At 42.0% G+C, this 24,455-nt stretch overlaps 1 protein-coding gene across 16 annotated transcripts in view; it reads right to left on the minus strand.

The window, feature by feature from the left end:
• Arfip1 (ADP-ribosylation factor interacting protein 1) overlaps positions 1 to 15,811 on the minus strand; it is an 82,603-nt gene extending 66,792 nt beyond the window's left edge. For 7 of the 16 annotated variants that reach the window (XM_006232545.5, XM_006232539.5, XM_039103009.2 and 4 more), the window contains exon 1: positions 12,438 to 15,811. The gene's annotated coding sequence lies outside the window, so the exon portion shown is untranslated. Of the gene's footprint in view, positions 1 to 2,483; positions 2,551 to 4,681; positions 4,753 to 12,437 lie in introns of all 16 variants that reach the window. The other 9 variants (XM_039103010.2, XM_063282434.1, XM_063282430.1 and 6 more) reach the window with 4 other exon arrangements.
• Between the last annotated feature and the right edge of the window lie 8,644 nt (positions 15,812 to 24,455).

A 24,455-nucleotide genomic window follows, 5' to 3' on the forward strand; every position in this document is an offset into this window, starting at 1 on the left:
GGAATCAGACTCTATGTCTATCACTGCCAGCGTGCTGAGTCTCATGATGAGTCTCAAGCATGGCATTCAGTCATTTTTTTAAAAGCTCTCTTCCTGGGTTCAGATGCACATTCAGTGAGTAAACATTCATGGTAGTAGATAAGCCAAAATGGGAGCCACCTATGACACCGAATACTACTATTATTTTTTAGAAACATTGTCATATTTCATTATACAAATTAAATAAAACCTGTACAGCTTTCATTTTTATTTTGATGTGACAAATAAGCTTTACCTTCTAGAGTCTGAGACCGAGCAAGTATTTGTTAGAGTGGATCTAGCTATGTGATGTTTTTATTTATGAATTAATTTCAATAAAGCAATTTTAGTTTTGTTTTTTTTTAAAGCTATCCTAAAAGGTTTAGGTCACTGTGATGGTTTGCATATGATTGGTCCAGGGAGTGGCACTATTAGAATGCGTGGCCTTGTTGGAGGAAGTGTGTCACTATGGGGGTGGGCTTGGAGACCCTCCTAGTTGCCTGAGGATGCTCAGTCTGTTCCTGGCTTCCTTCAGATGAAGATGTAGAACTCTCAGCTCCTCCTGCACCAGGCCTGCCTGGATACTGCCATGCTCCCACCTTGATGATAATGGAGTAAACCTCTGAACCGGTAAGTCAGCCCCAATTAAACCTTGTCCTTTATAAAACTTACATTGGTCATGGTGCTTATTCACAGCAGTAAAACCCTAAGACAGAAGTTGGTACCAGGAGTGGGGTATTCCTGTGACAACCTGACCATATTCCAAAGTCCTGACTGTAGGACTTTGGAACTTTGAGCTAAAAGAGCTCTGTGGGATGTTCTATAGGAGCTTGGAAAATAATGTTGAGAACAGTGCAGAAGATGGAGGCCTGGCTTGTGAAATCGGAGAGGGAATATTAAAAACTCTTTTCAGGGCTGATGCTGTTTTGATTGTGAAGTTTCTGTGGTTTTGGCTAGCTAGGGCTGAACAATCAGCTGTGATTAACAAGATACCAGAACTATTAAAGGGAACCTTTGCATTACTGGGACTATTGATGCTGGTCAGCTGGAGCTAAGAAGTTAGTGGTGATTAAGAGGAGACCAGCATCATTGACGTGAAATCTTCTGGGAAGTGTTTTCTGAGAGCACAAAGAGGCTGTGTTCCAGAGATAGTCACGGTTGTATCTCATGCTGTGGCTGGAACTGGGAGTGTGTAAGAGTCACCCAGGTGGTACTGGTTTTGAAGGCATGAAGGGGTCATGAAAAGCAGCTGAGGCTGGGCACTGTGAGAGGCCATGAAAGACCATGTGTGAAGGTGCAGCCTCAGTTGCAGTTGATGGCCCAGGACTGAAGGGGTCATGCAAAAGAGTTGAGGCTTGGCACCATGATGAGAGCCTGTGAGAAGCTATTGGTGAAGCCTAGTTGCAATAGAAGACACCAGCATTTTGGAGATGCCAGTACCATGAGATGACCACCAAGAGCAGCAGCAGCAGTGGAGAACAGGCATCTGGAGCCTAGAAGATAAGGTGTGTGCTACAAAGGGCAGAGCTGGAGAAGTGACCCAAGCCCTTGGAGGAGCCTAGAAGATCATGGGTAGATCCCAGAACATCGGACAGTTAAGAGTTTGATTTTGCTTTTGATTGTGACTGTGCCCTCATATTTTTCCCTCTTAAAGGAAGGAAATATTTTAGTGGAGCCCCCAGTTAAGAGACTTTGAATTTTAAAAAGACTTTGAATTTTAAAAGATATTGGATATTTTAAAGGGACTGAACTGTTAATATGTAAAGACTGTGGGACTTAACTTAAGACTTATTAAGTTATTGAGATCTTGGGGATGAATAGGAAAATAAGGGTTGAGGCTTAATAGCGATGTATTTGTGTGTCAAGTTGACAAGGGGTCAACTGTACTGGCTGGTTTTGTGTGTCAACTTGACACAAGCTGGAGTTATCACAGAGAAAGGCTCCTGAGTGGAGGAAATGCCTCCATGAGACCCAGCTGTAAGGCATTTTCTCAATTAGTGATCAACGGTGGGAGTGCCCCTTGTGGGTGGTACCATCCCTGGGCTGGTGGTCTTGGGTTCTATAAGAGAGCAAGCTGAGCAAGCCAGGGCAGCAAGTCAGAAAGCAACATCCCTCCATGGCCTCAGCATCAGCTCCTGCATCCTGACCTGCTTGAGTTCCAGTCCTGACTTCCTTTGGTGATGAACAGCAATGTGGAGGTATAAGCTGAATAATCCCTTTCCTTCCCAACTTGCTTCTTGGTCATGATGTTTGTGCAGAAATAGAAACCCTGACTAAGACAGTCACCAAGAACAAATGTTTAAGTTACTCCTTATTTTCAAAGAAGCCTCTCTCATTTTATCTGGTCACTATGCACGAGAGTTTATTATTGAATGGTGTACCTTTAGACAACTAGTCAATCTGGACAGTCTGAGGCCTTAAGATGGGCTGACCTTACAAAGCAATACAAACAGCACCCCAATCACCTCAACTCTAGACTGGACTCCTCCTGTGGCTGCTGCGCTGAAGCATCATTGCTGCAATCAGACACACCTAAAAGTGAAATGTGTTAGTTACGAATTAAACACTCAGTTAAAAGACTGGCATCATTCACTGACATTCTTATAAATATTGCACAGCATAATTAACTTATTTGTGATCAGAATTTGTTTTACAAAACTATCTGGAGCTATATGAATTATCTATTGATTACACAGGTAAATGCTTCTAAAAAAAATCAGAAAAAGCATTTATATAGAATGAAGAAAACAATTTTATAAAACCATGTATATGCATGAGAAACTTCAAAAGACTATCAACTTGAACTGACAGATAAAAACTGATCAAATATCTAAAGCCAAATGTTAGTGACCTTAGGTCTCCCAAAGCAACGCTGCACACTAGAACTCACACCTCTTGCCCAGATACTGGAAAAGTCATCTTCAATCCTGGTAACTGATGTAACTGCTTGCTGTGTAAGTGAGACACAACTCTCAGACTTCATCTGATAAAAGCTTAATGAGCTATTCCTGCTTCTAATGTATCTAATAATAAATACATGGAGAATGTCACTACATAAAAGAGCTCAGTTAAGCACAAAGGTTCTAAAAAGTACTTTCAACCCAATAGGGAGACAGAGTATTACAAGAGTATTACAAGACATGCTAGACAATAATGTGCAAGAAATGGGTTTCTACTCTCAAATTGGACTAGAAAGAACATTTTTATTGTTAACAAACAAAATCAAATACATTAATAAAAATACAGTCCCAGAGAGACTGCTCAGCAGTTAAGAGCACTTCCAGAGGTCCTGAGTTCAATTCCCAGCCACATGGTGGCTTACAACCATCTGTAATAGGATCTGATGCCCTCTTCTGGTGTGTCTAAAGAGAGCTAATGTACTCATAAAATAATAAGTCTTTAAAATAAGAAAATAATACAAAATGGCTGTGTGGGATTTATCCCAAAAGCACAGGATTGGTTCAATTAGAAAAATATATCAATATAATCCGTCCTCATAAATTTAACAGGGTAAACACATAGCCATGTACACTGAGACAGAGTATAGCTGGCAAAATTAAACACTCGTTCAAAATTAAATACTCAAAGAAACAGAAATATAACTGAAAGTATCTTAATATGTATGTGTTCTGTATCTTATTTAATATCTATCTTATTTAATAAAGAAATAACAGGTGTTTCCACTGATATTGAAATAAGGCAAAAACTCCAGCCATTTTCACTATTATTTGGCATTATGCTAGAAGTCTTGACCAATCCAACCAGTCAAGAGTCATAGTAAAGAACTTTATCTCTATTTGCAAACAATAGGTAGTACATGCCCCCCAAGAGAATCAAATTGAAAAGAATTCACTGAAGTAGCAAGATACAAAATATTCAAATATCAGCCTGCGTATATAACAATAATCAGTGGACCAAATGACAGAAAAAAATCCCATTTGTAATAAAAAGACTAAGTAGTAATAAAATAAGCAATGTAGAAATGTGCACTATAGCATTCTTTGCAACCATAAAACACTGGAAACCATCTATGCCTATACATACAAAAGCGATTAACTACACCTAAACTAGGCAAGTCCAATTATTGACACTGTGAAATGCTGCTATTCATACGGTTCATGCTTAAGAACCTTGTAGCTAAGTTTTTAAAAAAAAGTCCTGATGTCCTAAGTTTACAGTTTTGTGCTGGGCCACATTTATAGCTATCTGTGGCCCACAAGCCATAAGTTGGACATGTCTGAAACTTTGTAACTGCTCATTGAAAAACCAAAGTCTGACAAGCTCTGTTTTGCTACCTCTATCTAAGAAGGGGAATCTAGGAAAACACAGAGGAAGCATGACTCAGAAACAAGGTGGATGGTTCATCTGGGGTGGGGGGATGAGGAGAAAAGGGAAGGATTGGGAACTAGAGAGCTAGCAGGATGAAGAAGTACTGATACCTCTAGTTATCATTTTAAAACTAACTGACTCAGAGCTATAATGATGCCCACACATCCTTGAAAATAATTTTAGTGAAAACTATAACTAAACAGGGTGGAGTGGAAACTGAAAATCAGAAATACTAAGAAACCAATCTGTTGTGAACAGATAACTAAGAAAGCAGGGAGGAAAAGGAAATCAAACAGCGTGCACAGATGAGCAGGAAGCATATGTGTAACCCTACCTGTGGGAGAAGCAGGCAAGAGGAGCAGCACTTCAAGGTCAGACTCAGCTGTGCATAGAGTTTGAGTCTACCTAAGGGTTAAATGAAAATCTGTTTAAAAGGAAAAAAAGGAAAGAAAGAAAGTATAGATATTGGGAACTACATTTTAAATTGTCACAGGAAAGCTATAAGAAAGGAAAATGCTAACACGAACCCTGTAGTGTTGGTCTGGAATCAATCCTTTAATATGTCTGCATATATGTGGGTTAGTTTTCTAGCCCTGTATTAAGGGGTAAGAAAGACAAGTACACCTGCGCCCATTCTTGGTCTCTAAACAACATTCTCCAATGAAAAGAATAAAGATTCTGGGACAAACACTCCACTCTAAGGATGAATCAAGAAAAACAGAAGCGACTACAATATCATCTAGAGTCAGAAAATAAGTAAGTTTTCCAAAAGGAATGGGAACATATCCAAAGAAAACAGATGTCAACCTGAAGGAGCCACTAGTTGCTAAACTTGGCTTAAACTGAGTAACAGCAACAAAATGGCAGTAGTGGATTTAAGGAAACCGACTAAAACAAACAGGGGAGGTCCCTTAACAACATAAGCAAATACATAGGTAAAGGGGAAAAGACCCTCACTTCAAGACACTCAGGACTGGAAATACATAACAGAAACAGATGGTGAGATGGCACAACGGGTTCAAAGAGCTTGCTGTGCAAACTTGAGGTCTGATCGCAGCAACCACATAAAAAGCTAGGCATGGTCACGTTGAGATGGGGGAGGCAAGGATTGCTGAAGTATCATGACCTCCAGCCCAGCCTCGAGCTCAGTAAGAAGGCACTGGTCTCAAAGGAATAAAGTGGGGAGTGAGTGATCAGAGACCTGATATCCTCCGCTGAGTTTCTGAGAACACACAGCAAGCTGGCACACACCTATGCTCACACACAATCCATATAATCACACAACTGGCAGGCTAAGGCATCAGCACCTCAAGTCTGAGGCTAGTTTTGGCTCCATCTGGAGTTCCTGGGGATACACAGTGAGACCTTTGTCCCCAAAGGGGGTCACTGATTGAGGAGAACAGGAAACAGGATCATCAGATAAACACCACAAACACTACAGACCAAACCCACTTGATAAATGCTAAAATTAGAGGGCAAATTTTTTAGGAAAAAAAATGGATCAAGACTGGTTTTCCAGATTTTCTCACAATATACTTACCAACTAAAAGAGAAAAACAGTAACTTCACAGGGGAAAAACATATCAAATAAACCCCCTCAAAATTTACAGGCAGAAACTCAGTAGAAAAAGAGTTCATGGTAAGCGCAGTTTAATATAGACAGATACCGATCATCACCATATAAAATGTTTAAATACATTAACACACACACACACACACACACACACACACACACACACACACACACACACACACACACTATTTCCTTGCTCTATCTCCTAAGAGGCCATAGAAGCAGTGACAGGCAATGTTCTCAGCAATGAGAACATACGCAGCCCAGACACTGGTTTCTAATAGCATTTTCCAGTAAAAAGAAGGGTCACTCCAAGAGAATGAATAGTTCAAGAACCAGGGAAAGTAACACCCTAGATGATCCAGGAGCATCTTGTAGAAGAGAAATTAAAACCAAATAAACAACCTCAAAAAGTGCTTTTAAAAAAGCAATCTGCATAATGACAAGGTATTTCAAGAAATCAATTAAAAAGGCTGGAAGAACGACTAATAAAAAGCATCGCGGAATTATAACCCAAAGTGCAAACATGTATTCATTTTTCAGAACAGACAGTCTGGAGCGGCTGTTCAGCAGTCAAGAGAGTACGTACATATATTGCTTTCACACAGGTCTGGAGACTGGCCCCAACACCCATGTCAGATAGCTTACACCCACCTGCAACTCCAGCTCTAGGGAGACTGAAGTTCATGGGCACCTGTGCTGACTTATGTACACATACCAATACACACACACACACACACACACACACACACACACACACACACATATAATTTAAAATAATAATATAAATTTGATAGAAGTGATTGAATCAGTAAACAAGGAGAAATATTCCCCTTACAATTTATTTCCTTAAAGTTTATATGAATACTCCTCCCCTTTAGGAAGTAAAAGTTAATTCTCCACTCTATCTTTGCACCATATAAAGAATTTTTCTTCTATAATAAGGCAATATTCAAAGGGAAGGGTTCAAAAAGAGTAGCTCCACAACGGACAAAGTGAGACCACGCAGTGGTAAAGCATGCCTTTAATCCCAGCACTTGGAAGGCACATACAGACGGATCTCTATGAGTTCAAGGCCAGTCTGGTCTATAGATCAAGTTCCAGGACAGCCAAGGCTACATAAGAAACCCTGTCTCAACCTCCATTCCTACCCTCCAAAAAGCAAGAAAATCTTTGAAACTTCAGTGCCAAGAACACCTGATGACTGGATGGGATCCTGGAACAGAAAAAGGACATAAGGGAAAAGCTGACTTGATGTAAATAATTGTGTCACACTAATGACATATGTTAATATGGAAATGGAATATTCAGCTACCTCTATCTCCTCTTTTTAGTAATTCTGTAAGTCTAGTCAAGGGTTCATTATAAATAATCTAAAAATATTATACTATTTTATAAACTATTAGTACTTTATTATGTGAATTAAGAAACCAGCAATTTAGTTTGCAGTTTAAGAATTACTATTTTAACTACTATAAGTGTAACAATTCAAACTCAAAAATCTTTAAAAGAAAAAAAAAATCAAACAACAACAAAAAAAATCTATGAGCTAAAGTCTTTAATACCAGCAATTTAGAATAATGAATAAATATTGGGTCTGGGGTCATGGCACGTACACCTACACACACACTATATATATGAATTATTAATAAATCAGGAGTTGGAAAGACGGCCCACTGTTTAGAACACTTGCTGCTCTTGCAAAAAACCTAGCACATAATGTACACGCAATACAGATAAACAGGCGCACACACATCCACAAAAATATAAAGCAAAAAAGCTATTAAAAAAACGTAATGACCAATGGAGGCCAGCTTGGTTGAGCATAGTTTCATGGAACCTACTTCAAGGTAAGGCTGAAGAATTACAACTGTTAAGGAGTTTTCTTTTTACTCTAAAAGCAAGCAAAGTCACAAAAGGGCTAGGGAAAAGGGAGAGAGCGACAATCAGTATGTCCATAATAAATCAATGTTCTCAGGATGGAGAAAGGATTAAAACAGGCCAAAGCCAGCCTAAAGGAAGGCTATAAACAAGTCTCAGGCAAGGTGATGTTGCTACGCATTGTAATGCTAGAAACACTGGGAAGAGGAAGGAGATCCTCACATACACAAGTGGTGCTATATCACTTGCCCCCCAAGTTATCATTGACTGGTGACACAACCTACAGCTGAGCAGAAGAGAGGTAGGCAGGGTTTTGGTTCCCAGGCTTGGAGGTCTGAGGCAGGAGACTGCAAGGGAAGAAAAGCAGAGAAGATGGAAAGAGGAGATCTTTACACCATGGGGTAAATGATCCTGAGAACTGGCCCTGAGGGCTGGTCAGTTAAAATAAGAGCAGCCCAGACAGAACATGGTAAGTCACAGCTCAGGATTATTGATAACGTTTTAGATACTAATACCTTAGAAGGTAGATATCTGCCCAACTCTAGTGCTGATTAAAGGCTTATTATGAATATAAAACTTCTGTGTCTTTTATCTAAGAACTGAACTATCCAAGGCAGGTGGAAACACCCCATTAAAAATCAACAACAGGTGACAGTGTGCAAACTAAAGCAGTGCATGGAAGCAGGGAGAGCATGGTCAAGAGCATGAGAAAGAACGTTACTATCTGCTGACATATATGACACTGAAGGAGGGGCTGGAAGGACTGCTCCACATCTTAAAGATTTTATATGTCAGATAATGTCATCACCCACTGAAAACAGAAACAAGAAAAAGAAAAGCAATGTTTGGGAGGTGGGAAAGGAAGGAGGAGAAATGAGTCTAGCTTGAAGACATCTTCAAGTTTCAAGGGAAGGCATCGACCAGTTAGCAAGGAGTACAGACTTATAGCTCAAAGGAAACAGAAAACCTACATGCCTTTAGTAAAGCTGACAGCTTTATCCTAGAAAAAAAGCTAACAGCATAATAATCCCAAACATGCAAGAAAATCATTAGACTTTGACCATCTGGATTTAGTTTTAAAGCCAAGAGAGAACACGGCTATATTTTGTCAGCTAAAACAAAGCTGCTAAACACCATGGGGAAACAGAAAATCTTCCCATCTTGGTTCAGTAATATAATAATTACGTAACAAATCACAGTATTTCAAAGTGTTTACCAGGTTGGAAAACACTGCTAGAAATGTTCTAAATCTGTGCTGTCCTAAAAGGCAGGCACCAACCCAAGTGACCACTGCGCACTGACTTGTGGTTGGTACAACTGAGAGAATTTTATTTAATTTCACATAACTTAAACAGCCACAAGGTTAGAGGCTATGGTATTAGAATGAAGAGGTTTAAGGCTTCCTAGTGCTAATTAATTTGATCCTCAACTATATTTTGAATTAACTGTGAGGGGACCTGAGACCTATGGGTGGGGATGGAATACTGAAAGTAGAAGAAATTTTCATTCCATCTGCTTATTATATATTTGGGAAGTTTACTTCAAGACCATCCTGTATAAGGCTGGAGAAGTAGCTCGCAGGTAGACTTTTGTTTCACAGCCTTTTTCTACAACCCCAAAGTAGCACTCCTACCAACCTGCCTTCCAGTCACCGTCTTCCCAACCTCAGCATGCTCTGCAATGTTTTCAATATCCACCAGTAGCGTCAGCTTCCACCCAAGGCTATATGAATTTAAGTACTTTGCCAAATTTAGTTCTCCCTCTATCCCAAATGACCATGCTGAAATTCAAGGTTCCAAACTCACTAGGCCAAGGTTAGATAGTCTCCAATCTTACAGGTGATAATACACACAATCCAACAAACTTGTATCCATCTCCAGAGAGGCCCTATCAGCTACTAATCTATAGGCCGTTTATCTATGTTACAATATAACATTCAAGGAGGTGTTCACCCGCCAAGGAGTAATAGAGGAAAAGATCCCTCATGTCTAAGATAATCAAAGAAGATATCTCCAAGTCATTCCACAGATTTTACAATGGAGTTTCCTAGAAGTTACCTAAAGTCACACACCTAAGGTCAACCCTGCCTCCACCAGAATTATTTTAAGCAAATTATCTTAGCTCTATGGGTCATTTAGGTTCAGTAAACTTCATCTACAACAGTAGCTCTCAACCTTCCTAAAGCTGTGACCTTTTAACAGAGTTCCTCATGTTTTAGTGACCCCCACCAAGCCATAAATTTATTTCCATTGCTACTTCATAACTGTAATTTTGCTACTGGTATGAATCATCATCTAAATATCTGTGCTCCGAAGGTCCTAGTCCACCCCTGTGAAAGGCTCCTGGGACCCTCCCCCCAAAGAGGTCATGACCTACAGGTTGAGAACCACTGATCTAAACAATGAGGAGGAGGGAGCATCCTTATAAGGTTGCTAGAAGGATGAGTTAATCATGAAAAGCACTTGGCACCATGGACATAGCAAATAAATGTATTAAATATACCTGTCACTTCGGTGCTATCCAGAATCTAGCTTCTAAATTTGCTTTTATTTCACAAGCAACTAGCTTAGTTAGCACTGTCTGCTCCACTAGGTGAGGATGCTACCCTGAGGGAAAATCATGACATTGTTGAAGAGAAGACAACTTACTATAAGCTGCGCAGGTAACACTGTGTGAATTGAACTTCAAAATGTTACAATTTCAACTTCCAAACACTTCACAGCCAAACCAGTAAGTAAAATGTGCTCCAAAGACTTACATAAAGCTTGGAAAGATCCTCATTTACAAGAAACAATAAATAACATACATAATACAGAATGAAGAGAACGGGGTATCAAAAATGCTGAAGCCATGTGGACTACATAAGACATCTTTGCCCTTCCTTAGGGAAGCCCAAGGCAGACATCTCTCTCCAGTTAAAAACAAGATAATGAAAGCCTAGAACAACCATCATTCCAATGCTTTCTTCTGAGTTGTACCCAGAGGACTGGTGATAGTTAGTATGCATTAAATAATGATAAGCACATCAGTGTAGAAAGCCCCTGTATTGACAAAGCAATGGACACAGCCAGCTATCCCTAAAAAGAAACCTCAAACCCACAAATCAGGAACTGACTTGGTTCCTTCTATAGGTCCAGGAAGGAATGTAGAAACATGGCAGTTTTTTGAAGTAGTGAGATTTCAGTACCAGGCTGTAATCCCTGCACTCTACTCTGTACAGCACCCAAGTAGGCCATGTGCAACTCGGGGAAACAACAGCTCCATGAATAAACTGTTTCGATTAGCTTCAACAAGACATTAAAACATACTTAATCTTGCTGGACATTACACATGTCCTTTAAGAAGTTGATAAAAGACTGCCTTTACCCAGAACACATATACAAACAGCACAGAATTTCAGGGGTAGGAATAGAAACCCCCTGAAAAATCACTGATACCTAGACTGAGACCGAACCCAGGATTAAGGCAAGCATAATCCAAGAAAAGTTAGCATTTTGTCAAACAGGAAACAAAGTAACTCAGGCAGAGCCTTTAATTCAGAAAATCATAGTGGAAATGTGCTGTTTTCCTATATACTAAGTGTTAGACTTTGTAGTAAGTGTTGGTCACAGTGAAGAAGGAAAACAAAAACGGAAATTAAAAGCAAATAAAAATAGAACAAATATAAGAAAAGAGTACAGCTGCAATACTTGCTCTGAAAGAGCAGCAATGAAATACAGCCATTCCTGCAGCCTCCAGAGAATTGACCAACCATCATCAGTCTGGTGCACCTTTCTTCAACAATCAAGTTAATCAGATGGCAAATGTGAACACACCTTCGCAGTTGTGAAAGCAACACGTTGATGAAAAGCCCTGCAATTCTTTTTCATTCTTTTTTTTTCCTGATCAGATAAGAAGCAAGTAAGTATACTTCAGGAAGGACACACAGAAATCCTGACAGGGTGATTAAAAGGATCTGCAGGAAGTGTAAAGTATAAACCTTTTGAGATCAGAGGATTCAAGAGGAAAATAAGAACAAAGCCAAGGAAGCAATAACAGGGGAGAAAGTCTAGAATCTAAACACTTAAATTAACACACACACACACACACACACACACACACACACACACACACACACGCCTCCTTTCCTAGACACGTAAAGTGTAGTTAACTTGGCAATAAGGAACGCACCAGAAGGCAGGGCCACAATTTCCTTCTCCAAACTCCAGCATTCCTAGGACGCCCTCACTAGCACTCAGGCTTGGGACCTTTCAGTCGGGGCGCCTCCCTCTGCACCAGTGTCAGGCAACCTCTCCGAGGGCTGATTGCTACCTCCCTTCCTCTCACAGCAGGAGAGAGGAAGCAGGAGACTTAGGGAAGAACGGAGGGAAAGGCGGCCCACTTGGACAGAGTCCAGAAAGACCCGGACTCTGCCAACTTTTCCCACCCACCGCCAGCACAGTCAAGCGGTGCCGCCCCGGGGGCCGGTGCTGCCCTATTTCACTCCAGAATACACTCAGAGGAATGGGGCGGACTTGGCTGCTCCCAGGGATGGAAGTGCCCAGGAGCAAGTTTGGCGAGAGTAGCCGTAGGCGACTCGTCCGTCCGGGAGCATGCCACCTCAACCCCATCCTTTCCGCCGCGGCTCCGCCCTCACCTGTCTGTCAGCAGGGAAGCCGGCAGCGCTCCGTCGCGGGTTCTCCCGGTTGCAGCAGCTCTCGGGAATCGCGTCGGCCTGAGGCAGGAGGGACCGGAAGCGCGACCGGGAGCTTTTCCTTCGTCTCCTCCCCCACGCCTCGGGGGCGGGGAGCAGCTGCGGCTGTCACAGGCTCTGGACAACCAACCGCCGAGGACACTTGCACCGGCGACCTCTCAAGCCGGCCTCCAGCGCTTGCACCCTACCCGCGGAGCCGGAAGTGAGAGACCGGAAGTGCGGGGTCTTGAGCCCCGGACAGCCTCTCTCTAGAAGCCAAGCCGGGACCCGCCACGTCTCTATGGTGCGCGCGCCTCTCCCTAGGGGCTGGGTCCTCTGGACTCCGCCCCGGGCCGCAGCCCTGTGAACTACATCCGGGAATCCGCACGGGCCGTTGCCCGGGTAACCCGGTTGCGGCGTGGAGCAGAGTCACTAGTTTGCAAAGTGCAACCCACCAGCCAGACAGTCTGTCCTTTTCCCACACTCATAGTCCGTGCCTGGAGGGTGGAGGTGGCCGCAGCTCACCACCGCGCAGCCGAAAGTTTGTCAGCCACGGGAGAGACCGGGCGGGAGGCGGAAGGGATGGAGCGAAGATGAATGTACACCCGCTGACAGCACGGAAGCCCGGTCCTCGCTTTCCTAGGTGTCTCTCTAGTTCTCCGCGACCAACGCACTCGTACCAATCTGTGCAGAAAGACCGGCATCCGTGAGCGTGCGGTTGTAGCACTGTTGCTGTGCTCCCCTTCCCCGCTGCTCTCTGACAGTGGCTCAGGGTACTTTTCTTCGCTGCTCTTCTCTTGCCAGCACCCAAGATCTGCCTTCCTGCTCATCCCCTCTTAATTAGATCGCCGTCGCCCTGTCCACAGAAACATTTCAACTATCCCTCTCTCAGAGCTCTTCTTGGCCGTTTCCTACCAGTCTTTGGGGTACCTGCGAGAGTCTTTCATATCCCCAGCGGCGCTATATAGAAATGTGCCAGAGCACATTTCCATTGAGTTCAATATCCCTGTACTGTCTTCCTCGGACTGGTTAATAGTAACACTACATACAATTATTTACAAAATGCACCACATACATTTTAAACCTAAAATGTATTGTATTGTCTTAGATTGCCAGCACATCAACTCTTACAAAAACAGTGTTGACATGCCCAAGCATAAATCTTGTGTAAAAGGGCCTTCCCGTTCTGAAACTGATCTATAAAGGGGGGCGGTGTGCCAATTCACTCAAACCGTAACTATCCTGCAGTATGTTGTGAAGTTTCCCACTCAAAGCCATCCTCCAGAGTTGGAACCCATTAGTCTTCGCTATTATTAGAAAGGGGCCCCTGTCTAGTGCAACTCCTGCTCTCATTCTGTAAGAACTGAATAAGACTTGTAGCTAAGTGCAAATGTCATCTATAGGGCTTCTGAAGGGTGACTTGGAAAAGATGTCTAGCAATGCCCAGTTGTGTATGAATGGTGTGGACAGTTAGTATTTATCAAAACTGGGTGTCTCCTTAAGGATGTCTGATGATGTCTCTTTACATTTAGGAATACTTGGCTTCTTGTATTGGTCGTTTGTCCTTAAGTGGTATACTTTCTCTGAGAATTGCTGATAGTTTTTAGGATGGCTCTGATGGACTTGGAACTAAGGCTAATTTTATTTGAAAAAGATGCTACTAGTTGCTTATTCTAAGTAACAGTAAATTTTCACTTCCTTGCTTTTTTCTTCTTGTCTTCTTTCTCTCCTTATCTTTATTTTTGTCCCTTTTTGCCCCCAAAGAATTCTGTCTACCCATTCTGCTTAGAATGAATAGAAGATTCCTATTCCTCTCAATTGACATATATGATCAGAGGGGTAAGAGAAAAGGATTTGCTGTCCCATATAATCATGACATGGAGATAAGGTATTCAACTTTTGCAAAGTTATTTCACGCGTTGTTCCCTGGGCTTGTAGAGAACTTTGGTAGACCGCCTGCCTTTAATTCTATAATCAGGAAGAAAAGGAGATAAGGCACAGATGGTGGCTGGTGCTCTTACTCCATTCTGCCTCAAGTAAATGTCAGATTTAGATTTTGAATGTTGCATACTACTTATCAGTGCTATTTTCTCAAGAGCAAGAAATTGCTACATCCAGATCTTATCTATGCGAATTCTGATAATGTGTCAAAATTTCCAGCACTCTTCATCAGTAGGTTTCTCTTCCTGGGGAGATAATTAGGTTACTAATCACACAGTGTAATCTTCAGGAAACTCTTAAGAACATATTAAGAAGTTCCCAGATGAGCCAGTTGGTGGCGCACGCCTTTAATCCCAGCACTTGAGAGGCAGGCAGACCTCTCAGTTCAAGAACAGCTATAGAATTCCAGGATAGCCGGAGCTACACATAGAAACCCTCCAAAAACAACAACGACAAAACAAAAACAAAAAACAAACAAACAAATAAAAAACGACGACAACAACAAACGCCCAAAGAGCAGACAGTGCTTTTGGAGACAGTCCTGTCCCTTTACCTGAGCCAAGTGAGAAAGCTGGCCCTGGTGTTATGGGTTCAAGAAAGCTGACAACCCAGCCTGACATTCAGCTACTACCCCCAGATCCAGGGCTTTGAGTTGGCCCACCCCAGCATCTACTCCACCTAGGAATTGTTGGACTTTGCGAAAGGGCTGGCCCTGCATATCCAAAGCTGCAGGTTCTCCATGGCACAGGGCAACAAGGGAATATCTGAGAGGACCCCCAGTGAGGATCCAGTATTGATAGAGTAGCAGAAGCCAGAGGTCTCAAACCAGATCAATGACTCATTGTAGTGACTATTTGCAAGAAAAGCTGTTTGGGAGAAGGGGTAAACTGTGTGTGACACCTTGACACTTCTCAGCTCCCATTGGAGATTTTTGTTTTATGGGGGAGGTTACAAGGGTGGAGGGCAGATGGAGGGACAGAGAGATGAGTAGGACTGGGATGCCTGATGTGAAATTCACAAAGGATCAAAAGAGTTAGAAGGAGAAGAAGGAGGAAGAGGAAGAGGAGGAAAGGAGGAGAGGAAGAGGAGGAAGAGGAAGAAGAAGAGGAAAGGAGGAGGAGGAAGAGGAAGAGGAGGAAGAAGAAGAGGAGGAAAGGAGGAGGAGAGGAGGAGGAAGAGGAAGAGGAGGAAAGGAGGAGGAGAGGAGGAGGAGGAAGAGAAGGAAAAGAGGAGGAGGAAGAGGAGGAAGAGGAAGAGGAGGAAGAGGAAGAGGAAGAGGAAGAGGAGGAAAGGAGGAGGAGGAAAGGAGGAGGAGGAAGAGAAGGAAAAGAGGAGGAGGAAGGAGAGGAAGAAGAAGAAGAAGAAGAAGAAGAAGAAGAAGAAGAAGAAGAAGAAGAAGAAGCAGCCGCAGCAGCAGTTCCCAAGCAGACAGGGTAAAAAGTAGAGCTGCTGTACTTTTGGAAGCTTTCTAGTATACAACTTCATGCAGTAATGTATAAAGTACACTGGGTGAGCTTAGTGTTATTACGGCTTTAAGCACTGGAGTCACTTATTCATTATTTCATTATATTGTCTGTTACTAATGATAACAGAGGAACCTTCTCATATGACTCTAACTTTCCCCCTCTAGACCTCCAATAGGCTTTGGTAGCATTCTGAATAAATTTGACCTCCTACCCTGGTATGCAAGACTCGCCAGGGTCTGGACCCAATATTGTTTGCTGTTGTGTAACCTATCAACCAAATCAGTACTCTGGGAACGTGGAGTAAGAGTGCTCATTTAGCTGACGGTATCCATCAGGTCAGGCAGATGAAAGCGTGATTACACAGAGCTGCTTGACCTGTTCCTAGCCCTGTGATTCTGTCGTGGATATCGTCTCTGCAGAGATGCTCTCAGACCTCTCCTCCACCTCACACCACACTCCTACCCTCGTGGCCCTGAGCTCAGCCCTTGCTTCCACCACAAACCCATTTCTGTCCTCCCTGTGAGAGTTCATTTCTGCCACCTACTTCCTGCGGCCCTTAGTTTGAACAGCCATTGGTCTGCCTTGTGCTGCTGGCTCTTCGTGTCTTTCATTTTTTAAAGAAAATTGATTCAACTCATATCACCAGGCTTGTATGGCAAGGACTTTAGCTACAAGCCACCTCATTGGCTCCCTCAGGATCCTTTTTGGCAGTCTGAACTTTGGACTCGTTTTTATTCTTTCAGAACCATCAGGAAGTTAACAGTGCTTGGGTTACAGAAAGGTTTTCTGTCGCACACCCCGAGACTTACCAAGGACCAGTGATTGCTGCTATTTAAAGTAGTGGCGTGGGCAGATTTACGTGGGCATACTTGCTGTCTAGTTGTTAAAGACAAAACATGAGTGCGTTTTGAGTCTGAGGAATGGTTGGGACTCTGCAGAGGGCTGTAAACTGTGGATAAGAACAGAGTGATTTATTACCCCAGATATTCTGAATGGGAAGGCTGCCAGTGCTGTGTTTCCCAATGTGTTAGTTTTACTTTACAATCTGGTACAAAAAGAACATTAGAATTAAAAATAAATAAAAAGGAGAAAATGTGGGTGGCTTGGCGTAGTTTTTCAATGTACAGCTATTTCTTAATTTACTTAATTGACCCTTTTGTGGCATATTTAGATTTTTTTTCTGGTTCTGTCTGTAATGTATAACCCAAAGAACACTATCTGCCGTGGGGAATGCTGTCTGACCTCTAGCAGCTCCCACTTTACCTCATTCCCTTTCTGTGAGAATGATGGGAGAACTCTCCCATAGTCATGCTACATTACCAGCTAGGGGATTTTTGCCGGTATAATTAAAGTAGCTAATTCGTCGGCTTTGAGTTACTAGAAAGGGAGATAGTCTGTGTGAGTCTGACTTCACCACATGAACCCTTTAAAAGCAGTTAGGAGAGGAATCAAAGAAAGTCAAAATGTATAAGAGACTTGGACAGGAGGAGTTTTCTCTGTTGGGAAATGAAGTCCAGAGGCAAGATATGACAGAGGGCTCAAGTGTGGAGAGTGGTTCCTGGCAACCACCATCAAATGCAGGACCTTCACTCCTACAGCAGCAAGGAGCTAAGTTCTGGATGACCTCAGGGAGACTTGGGAGCTAGTTCTTCCTCCTGATTTCTGCTGTGTGAGACCCTGGAGACCCAGCTAAGCTGTCCCGGATGGGGTTCTGACCTATGGGCATCTATGATAATAAATAGGGGCTGGACTGGAAGAGCTCAGTCGGTAGGAGTACTTACTGCCCTTGTAGAAGACCTTGTAGACCTTTGCGGAGGCTCAGCTCCCTCCTCCCAGTGGTGGCTCACAATTGTCTGGAACTCCAACTCCACATGGAGTTCTAGATAAAGACTTTCTAGGTTAAAAAGTTATGACAAAATATTTTAAGTTTTTTCTCTCATGTTGCTAATTTGTCTTCCTGATGTGCCTTGGAACAGCCTATGTGACATACCCTGGAAAAAAGATGCTAGGGGAAAAAACTAACATCCAAGACGATTTATATTTTTCTTATCACTTGTAGGATTCTTTAGGGCACGGCCTATTTCTTAGTTTAACTGTTGGCATCACGAAAATATTCTCTAACTTGTAGGATAGCACTTCTCCTCTGCAATGTGTTCAGGGGAAAATGAATTCTGAGCTTAGTTAAGAGGATGAGCATCCGTAGTAAATATTAGTTACTGCCATTACTCCTTGCAACAGCCAATGCCAGCCATTGTCTGTGGGAAGTCGAATAACATCCTTTTTAATTCATTAAGCAATATTGATGTTTATACTTTTCTAGGGGAAAGGTCTAATTTGTCTGGTTTACATCATACATTTGATTGTTTTAGGAATGTATTATATTTTATTGTGGAAATGTTAACTTTTGTTATTGAAGGAACTGACACTGTTCACTCACAAAGGAAGTTGACTATCTTCTTAAATAAACATACTGCTCATTTCGATTTGAACTGGTCTCTATGGTTGTGTATACAGGCTGAGTATTCATTATCTGAAGGGCTTCACAATAGAATTTCAGAGTTTGAATCTTTGTTTTTTGAGACAGGGTTTTTCTGTGTTGCCTTGGCTGTCCTAGAACTGACTCTATAAACCAGGCTGGCCTCAAACTTACAGCGATCTGTCAGCCTCCTAAATGCTGAGATTAAAGGTATATGCCGAGCAGCTCTCTGCTCCCAGACCCGGTGAGAGAGAGACCCAACCGCCTGGTCAGGTGGGCACTCCTGAGGCTGCAGAGCGGAAGAGACCACCAACACTGCTCACCCCTGCCCACATCCCTGGCCCAAGAGGAAACTGTATAAGGCCTCTGGGCTCCCGTGGGGGAGGGCCCAGGAGCGGCAGGACTTCTGCGCCTGAGACACCGCCGGAACCTGAAAGAAACAGACCGGATAAACAGTTCTCTGCACCCAAATCCCGTGGGAGGGAGAGCTAAACCTTCAGAGAGGCAGACAAGCCTGGGAAACCAGAAGAGACTGCTCCCTGCACACACATCTCGGACGCCAGAGGAAAAAGCCAAAGACCATCTGGAACCCTGGTGCACTGAAGCTCCCGGAAGGGGCGGCACAGGTCTTCCTGGTTGCTGCCGCTGCAGAGAGCCCCTGGGCAGCACCCCACGAGCGAACCTGAGCCTCGGGACCACAGGTAAGACCAAATTTTCTGCTGCAAGAAAGCTGCCTGGTGAACTCAAGACACAGGCCCACAAGAACAGCTGAAGACCTATAGAGAGGAAAAACTACACGCCGGAAAGCAGAACACACTGTCCCCATAACTGACTGAAAGAGAGGAAAACAGGTCTACAGCACTCCTGACACACAGGCTTATAGGTCAGTCTAGCCACTGTCAGAAATAGCAGAACAAAGTAACACTAGAGATAATCTGATGGCGAGAGGCAAGCGCAGGAACCCAAGCAACAGAAACCAAGACTGCATGCCATCATCGGAGCCCAATTCTCCCGCCAAAACAAACATGGAATATCCAAACACACCAGAAAAGCAAGATCTAGTTTCAAAATCATATTTGATCATGATGCTGGAGGACTTCAAGAAAGACATGAACACACTTAGGGAAACACAGGAAATCATTAATAAACAAGTAGAGGCCTACAGAGAGGAATGGCAAAAATCCCTGAAAGAATTCCAGGAAAACACAAACAAACAGATGAAGGAATTAAAAATGGAAATAGAAGCAATCAAGAAAGAACACATGGAAACAACCCTGGATATAGAAAACCAAAAGAAGAGACAAGGAGCTGTAGATACAAGCTTCACCAACAGAATACAAGAGATGGAAGAGAGAATCTCAGGAGCAGAAGATTCCATAGAAATCATTGACTCAACTGTCAAAGATAATGTAAAGCGGAAAAAGCTACTGGTCCAAAACATACAGGAAATCCAGGACTCAATGAGAAGATCAAACCTAAGGATAATAGGTATAGAAGAGAGTGAAGACTCCCAGCTCAAAGGACCAGTAAATATCTTCAACAAAATCATAGAAGAAAACTTCCCTAACCTAAAAAAAGAGATACCCATAGGCATACAAGAAGCCTACAGAACTCCAAATAGATTGGACCAGAAAAGAAACACCTCCCGTCACATAATTGTCAAAACACCAAACGCACAAAATAAAGAAAGAATATTAAAAGCAGTAAGGGAAAAAGGTCAAGTAACATATAAAGGGAGACCTATCAGAATCACACCAGACTTCTCGCCAGAAACTATGAAGGCCAGAAGATCCTGGACTGATGTCATACAGACCCTAAGAGAACACAAATGCCAGCCCAGGTTACTGTATCCAGCAAAACTCTCAATTAACATTGATGGAGAAACCAAGATATTCCATGACAAAACCAAATTTACACAATATCTTTCTACAAATCCAGCACTACAAAGGATAATAAATGGTAAAGCCCAACATAAGGAGGCAAGCTATACCCTAGAAGAAGCAAGAAACTAATCGTCTTGGCAACAAAACAAAGAGAATGAAAGCACACAAACATAACCTCACATCCAAATATGAATATAAAGGGAAACAATAATCACTATTCCTTAATATCTCTCAATATCAATGGCCTCAACTCCCCAATAAAAAGACATAGATTAACAAACTGGATACGCAACGAGGACCCTGCATTCTGCTGCCTACAGGAAACACACCTCAGAGACAAAGACAGACACTACCTCAGAGTGAAAGGCTGGAAAACAACTTTCCAAGCAAATGGTCAGAAGAAGCAAGCTGGAGTAGCCATTCTAATATCAAATAAAATCAATTTCCAACTAAAAGTCATCAAAAAAGATAAGGAAGGACACTTCATATTCATCAAAGGAAAAATCCACCAAGATGAACTCTCAATCCTAAATATCTATGCCCCAAATACAAGGGCACCTACATACGTAAAAGAAACCTTACTAAAGCTCAAAACACACATTGCACCTCACACAATAATAGTGGGAGATTTCAACACCCCACTCTCATCAATGGACAGATCATGGAAACAGAAATTAAACAGTGATGTCGACAGACTAAGAGAAGTCATGAGCCAAATGGACTTAACGGATATTTATAGAACATTCTATCCTAAAGCAAAAGGATATACCTTCTTCTCAGCTCCTCATGGTACTTTCTCCAAAATTGACCATATAATTGGTCAAAAAACGGGCCTCAACAGGTACAGAAAGATAGAAATAATCCCATGCGTGCTATCGGACCACCACGGCCTAAAACTGGTCTTCAATAACAATAAGGGAAGAATGCCCACATATACGTGGAAATTGAACAATGCTCTACTCAATGATAACCTGGTCAAGGAAGAAATAAAGAAAGAAATTAAAAACTTTTTAGAATTTAATGAAAATGAAGATACAACATACTCAAACTTATGGGACACAATGAAAGCTGTGCTAAGAGGAAAACTCATAGCGCTGAGTGCCTGCAGAAAGAAACAGGAAAGAGCATATGTCAGCAGCTTGACAGCACACCTAAAAGCTCTAGAACAAAAAGAAGCAAATACACCCAGGAGGAGTAGAAGGCAGGAAATAATCAAACTCAGAGCTGAAATCAACCAAGTAGAAACAAAAAGGACCATAGAAAGAATCAACAGGACCAAAAGTTGGTTCTTTGAGAAAATCAACAAGATAGATAAACCCTTAGCCAGACTAACGAGAGGACACAGAGAGTGCGTCCAAATTAACAAAATCAGAAATGAAAAGGGAGACATAACTACAGATTCAGAGGAAATTCAAAAAATCATCAGATCTTACTATAAAAACCTATATTCAACAAAATTTGGAAATCTTCAGGAAATGGACTATTTCCTAGACAGATACCAGGTATCAAAGTTAAATCAGGAACAGATAAACCAGTTAAACAACCCCATAACTCCTAAGGAAATAGAAGCAGTCATTAAAGGTCTCCCAACCAAAAAGAGCCCAGGTCCAGATGGGTTTAGTGCAGAATTCTATCAAACCTTCATAGAAGACCTCATACCAATATTATCCAAACTATTCCACAAAATTGAAACAGATGGAGCCCTACCGAATTCCTTCTACGAATCTACAATTACTCTTATACCTAAACCACACAAAGACACAACAAAGAAAGAGAACTTCAGACCAATTTCCCTTATGAATATCGACGCAAAAATACTCAATAAAATTCTGGCAAACCGAATTCAAGAGCACATCAAAACAATCATCCACCATGATCAAGTAGGCTTCATCCCAGGCATGCAGGGATGGTTTAATATACGGAAAACCATCAACGTGATCCATTATATAAACAAACTGAAAGAACAGAACCACATGATCATTTCATTAGATGCTGAGAAAGCATTTGACAAAATTCAACACCCCTTCATGATAAAAGTCCTGGAAAGAATAGGAATTCAAGGCCCATACCTAAACATAGTAAAAGCCATATACAGCAAACCAGTTGCTAACATTAAACTAAATGGAGAGAAACTTGAAGCAATCCCACTAAAATCAGGGACTAGACAAGGCTGCCCACTCTCTCCCTACTTATTCAATATAGTTCTTGAAGTTCTAGCCAGAGCAATCAGACAACAAAAGGAGATCAAAGGGATACAGATCGGAAAAGAAGAGGTCAAAATATCACTATTTGCAGATGATATGATAGTATATTTAAGTGATCCCAAAAGTTCTACCAGAGAACTACTAAAGCTGATAAACAACTTCAGCAAAGTGGCTGGGTATAAAATTAACTCAAATAAATCAGTTGCCTTCCTCTATACAAAAGAGAAACAAGCCGAGAAAGAAATTAGGGAAACGACACCCTTCATAATAGACCCAAATAATATAAAGTACCTCGGTGTGACTTTAACCAAGCAAGTAAAAGATCTGTACAATAAGAACTTCAAGACACTGAAGAAAGAAATTGAAGAAGACCTCAGAAGATGGAAAGATCTCCCATGCTCATGGATTGGCAGGATTAATATAGTAAAAATGGCCATTTTACCAAAAGCAATCTACAGATTCAATGCAATCCCCATCAAAATACCAATCCAATTCTTCAAAGAGTTAGACAGAACAATTTGCAAATTCATCTGGAATAACAAAAAACCCAGGATAGCTAAAGCTATCCTCAACAATAAAAGGACTTCAGGGGGAATCACTATCCCTGAACTCAAGCAGTATTACAGAGCAATAGTGATAAAAACTGCATGGTATTGGTACAGAGACAGACAGATAGACCAATGGAATAGAATTGAAGACCCAGAAATGAACCCACACACCTATGGTCACTTGATTTTTGACAAAGGAGCCAAAACCATCCAATGGAAAAAAGATAGCATTTTCAGCAAATGGTGCTGGTTCAACTGGAGGGCAACATGTAGAAGAATGCAGATCGATCCATGCTTATCACCCTGTACAAAGCTTAAGTCGAAGTGGATCAAGGACCTCCACATCAAACCAGACACACTCAAACTAATAGAAGAAAAACTAGGGAAGCATCTGGAACACATGGGCACTGGAAAAAATTTCCTGAACAAAACACCAATGGCTTATGCTCTAAGATCAAGAATTGACAAATGGGATCTCATAAAACTGCAAAGCTTCTGTAAGGCAAAGGACACTGTGGTTAGGACAAAACGGCAACCAACAGATTGGGAAAAGATCTTTACCAACCCTACAACAGATAGAGGCCTTATATCCAAAATATACAAAGAACTCAAGAAGTTAGACCGCAGGGAAACAAATAACCCTATTAAAAAATGGGGTTCAGAGCTAAACAAAGAATTCACAGCTGAGGAATGCCGAATGGCTGAGAAACACCTAAAGAAATGTTCAACATCTTTAGTCATAAGGGAAATGCAAATCAAAACAACCCTGAGATTTCACCTCACACCAGTGCGATTGGCTAAGATCAAAAACTCAGGTGACAGCAGATGCTGGCGAGGTTGTGGAGAAAGAGGAACACTCCTCCATTGTTGGTGGGATTGCAGACTGGTAAAACCATTCTGGAAATCAGTCTGGAGGTTCCTCAGAAAATTGGACATTGAACTGCCTGAGGATCCAGCTATACCTCTCTTGGGCATATACCCAAAAGATGCCTCAACATATAAAAGAGACACGTGCTCCACTATGTTCATCGCAGCCTTATTTATAATAGCCAGAAAATGGAAAGAACCCAGATGCCCTTCAACAGAGGAATGGATACAGAAAATGTGGTACATCTACACAATGGAATACTACTCAGCTATCAAAAACAACGAGTTTATGAAATTCGTAGGCAAATGGTTGGAACTGGAAAATATCATCCTGAGTGAACTAACCCAATCACAGAAAGACATACATGGTATGCACTCATTGATAAGTGGCTATTAGCCCAAATGCTTGAATTACCCTAGATCCCTAGAACAAACGAAACTCAAGACGGATGATCAAAATGTGAATGCTTCACTCCTTCTTTAAATGAGGAAAAAGAATACCCTTGGCAGGGAAGGGAGAGGCAAAGATTAAAACAGAGACTGAAGGAACACCCATTCAGAGCCTCTCCCACATTTGGCCCATACATATACAGCCAC

The sequence above is a fragment of the Rattus norvegicus genome, chromosome 2 (genome assembly GCF_036323735.1).
Source record: "Rattus norvegicus strain BN/NHsdMcwi chromosome 2, GRCr8, whole genome shotgun sequence".
Lineage (NCBI taxonomy): Eukaryota > Metazoa > Chordata > Mammalia > Rodentia > Muridae > Rattus > Rattus norvegicus.